Below are 3,891 nucleotides of genomic sequence, written 5' to 3'. Positions count from 1 at the left end.
AGCACCTGAGATCTGTTTCTCCCCTAAATGATGTCTCCACACTTCCTACCTCCTTTGATGTGACCTCTTCTCTCCCTTTAGTTGTGGACTTAATTCTGCCAGTCTTCAGGTCTACTTTGGGTATTTAAGATGATTTGCTAGTTATCTAGTTGTGTTTATGGGATGAGGTGAGCTTAGGGTCCTCCTGCTCTACAACCATATTCCTCTCAAGCTTGCCTCCCTTGTCAGAGGAGACCTATCCAAGAAAATGTTTCTATGGCTGGTGTCAAAGAAATTACTGCGTTTTCTTATAAGAATTTTGTGTTTTCATGTATCACATTTAGGTCTTTAATCCATTTTGAGTTTATTTTTGTGTATAGTGTAAGAAGCTGGTCCAACATAATTTTTTTGCATTTAGCTGTCCTGTTTTCCCAACACCATTAGAAGAAGAGACTATCTTTATTCCATTGTATATTCTTGCCTCCTTTTTTGGAGATTAATTAACTATAAAACTATGGGTTAATCTCTGGACTTTCTATTAGGTTCTATTGATCTATGTATCTATTTTTGTGTCAGTACCATACTGTTTTGATTACTATTACTTTGTAGTATATCTTGAAATCTGGGATTGTGATACCTGCAGCTTTGTTTTTCTTTCCCATGATTGCTTTGGCTTTTGGGGGTCTTATGTGGTTCCATACAAATTTTAAGATTATTTGTTCTAGTTCTTTGAAAAATCTTGTTTGCATTTTGATAGGGATTGCATTAAATCTGTGGATTGTTTTGGGTACTAAGGACATTTAAACAATATTTGGTTGAAAGACCTAAATGTGAGACAGGAGTCCATCAACATCCTAAAGGAGAACACAGGCAGAAACCTCTTTGACCTCAGCCACAGCAACTTCCTCCTAGAAACATCGCCAAAGGCAAGAGAACCAAGGGCAAAAATGAACTATTGGGACTTCATCAAGATAAAAAGCTTTTGCACAACAAAAGAAACAGTCAACAAAACCCAAAGACAACTGACAGAATGGGAGAAGATATTTGCAAATGACATATCAGATAAAGGGCTAGTATCCAAGATCTACAAAGAACTTCTTAAACTCAACACCCAAAGAACAAATGATCCAGTCAAGAAATGGGCAGAAGACATGAACAGACATTTTTCAAAAGAAGACATCCAAATGGCCAACAGACACATGAAAAAGTGCTCAACATCACTTGGCATCCGGGAAATCCAAATCAAAACCTCAATGAGATACCACCTCACACCAGTCAGAATGGCTAAAATTAACAACTCAGGAAATGACAGATGTGGCGGGGAAGCAGAGAAAGGGGAACCCTCCTACACTGTTGGTGGGAATGTAAGCTGGTGCAGCCACTCTGGAAAACAGTATGGAGGTTCCTCAAAAAGTTGAAAATAGAGCTACCATATGATCCAGCAATTGCACTACTGGGTATTTACCCCAAAGATACAAATGTAGGGATCCAAAGGAGTACATGCACCCCGATGTTTGTAACAGAAATGTCTACAATAGCCAAACTATGGAAAGAGCCAAGATGTCCATTGACAGATGAATGGATAAAGAAGAGGTGGTATATATACACAATGGAATATTATGCAGCCATCAAAAGGAATGAAATCTTGCCATTTGCAATGACGTGGATGGAACTGGAGGGTATTATGCTGAGCGAAATAAGTCAATCAGAGAAAGACATGTATCATATGATCTCACTGATATGAGGAATTCTTAATCTCAGGAAACAAACTGAGTGTTGCTGGAGTGGTGGGGGGTGGAGGGATGGGGTGGCTGGGTGATAGACATTGGGGAGGGTATGCGCTATGGTAAATGCTGTGAGTTGTGTAAGACTGTTGAATCACAGACTTGTACCTCTGAAACAAATAATACATTATATTAAAAAAAAGAAGAAGATATCAGGAAGGGGAAAATGAAGGGGGGAAATCGGAGGGGGAGATGAACCATGAAAGACTATGGACTCAAACAAACTGAGGGTTCTAGAGGGGAGGGGATGGGGGGATGGGTTAGCCTGATGATGGGTATTAAAGAGGGCACATACTGCATGGAGCACTGGGTGTTATATGCAAATGCAAATCATGGAACACTACATCAAAAACTAATGATGTAATGTATCGTGATTAACATAAAATAATAAAAAAAGGAAAAAAAATTTGTTCTTTCAATCCATGAGCATGGAGTAACTTTCCATTGGTTTGCATCATGTCCAATATCTTTCATCAATGTCTTGTAGTTTTCAAAACAAAGCTCTTTCACCTCACTGGGCAAGTTTATTGCTAAATATTTTATTATTTTTGTTGCAATTGTAAATAGGATTTTAAAAAATTTTCTCTTTCTGTTAATTCATTATTAGTGTATAGAAATGTGACTGACTTCTGTACATTAGTTTTGTATCTTGTGACTTTACTGAATTCACTTATCTTTTCTAGTAGTTTTTTGGTGGAGGCTTGAGGGTTTTCTATATATAGTATCATGTCATCTGCAAATAGTGACACTTCAAATTCTTCCCTGCCAATTTGGATTCTTTTATCTTTTTTTTCTTTTCTGACTGCTGCGGCCATTGCTTCTAGTACTATGTTGAATAAAAGGGGTGCGAGTGGACATCCTTCTTTTGTTACTGACTTTGGGAGGAAGTTCTCAGGTTTTCACTATTGTGTATGATGTTAGCTGTGGGTTTTTCCATATATGATCTTTATTATTTTGAGGTGTGTTACCTCTAAACTTACTTTGTTGAGGGTTTTTTTTTTTATCACAAATGAATATTGTACTTTGTTAAATGCTTTTTCTGCATCTCATGAAATCATCATATGATTTTTCTCTTCTCTCTTGTTAATGTGATGCATCATGCTGATTGATTTGTGAATGTTGAACCACCCTTGCATCGCTGAAATAAACCCCTCTTGATCATGGTGAATGAATTTTGAATGTATTATTTGATTTGGTTTCATAATATTTTGTTAAGAATTTTTGCATCTCAGGGCGCCTGGGTGACTCAGTCAGTTAATTGTTTGCCTTCAGCTCAGGTCATGATCTTGGAGTCCTGAATTGGAGTCCCACATCACACTCCCTGGTCAGTGGGGAGTCTGCTCCTCCCTTTCCATATCCCTCTGCTTCTCTCCCCATTCGTGCTCTCTCTCTCAAATAAATTTTTAAAAATCTTTAAAAAAAGAATTTTTACATCTATGTTCATCAGAGATATTGGTCTGTAGTTATTTATTTATTTATTTATTTATTTATTTATTTATTTACAATGTCCTTAACTGGTTTTGGTATCAGGCTAATGCTGACCTTCTGGAATGAATATGGCACCTTTTCTTTCTTTTCTTTTTTTTTTTCAAATACTTTGAGTATAATAGGTTTAACTTTTCTTTATATGTTTAGTAGAATTCATCTGTGAAGCCATCTGATCCTGGACTTTTATTTGTTGGGAGTATTTTGATTACTGATTCAATTTCATTGCTAGTAATTAGTCTGTTTCAATTTTCTATTTCTTTCTCATTCAATTTTGGGAGGTTATATCTTTCTAAGAATGTATCCATTTCTTCTAGGTTGTCCAATTTATTGGCATATACTTTTTGATAGTATTCTCTCATAATACTTCGTATTTCTGTATTGTTAGTTGTTATTTCTTCATTTCTGATTAGTTATTTGAGTCGTCTCTGTCTTTGTGTCTCTCCCTTATTCTCTCTCTGTCTCTCTCTTTTTGATGAGTCTAACTCAAGGTTTATAAATTTATTTGTGTTTTTAAGAAAAACAGATGTTGGAGTGCCTGCGTGGCACAGTCAGTTAAAAGTCTGCCTTCAGCTCAGGTCATGATCTCAGGGTCCTGGGATCAAGCCCCGTGTCAGGCTGCCTACTCAATGGGGAGTCTGCT

The sequence above is a fragment of the Eumetopias jubatus genome, unplaced genomic scaffold (genome assembly GCF_037043125.1).
Source record: "Eumetopias jubatus isolate StellerSeaLion01/CBP00866 unplaced genomic scaffold, mEumJub1_p1.0 scaffold_11, whole genome shotgun sequence".
In the NCBI taxonomy this organism is placed as follows: domain Eukaryota; kingdom Metazoa; phylum Chordata; class Mammalia; order Carnivora; family Otariidae; genus Eumetopias; species Eumetopias jubatus.
The sequence above is the reverse complement of the archived record's forward strand: the minus strand, read 5'-3'. Positions refer to the sequence as shown.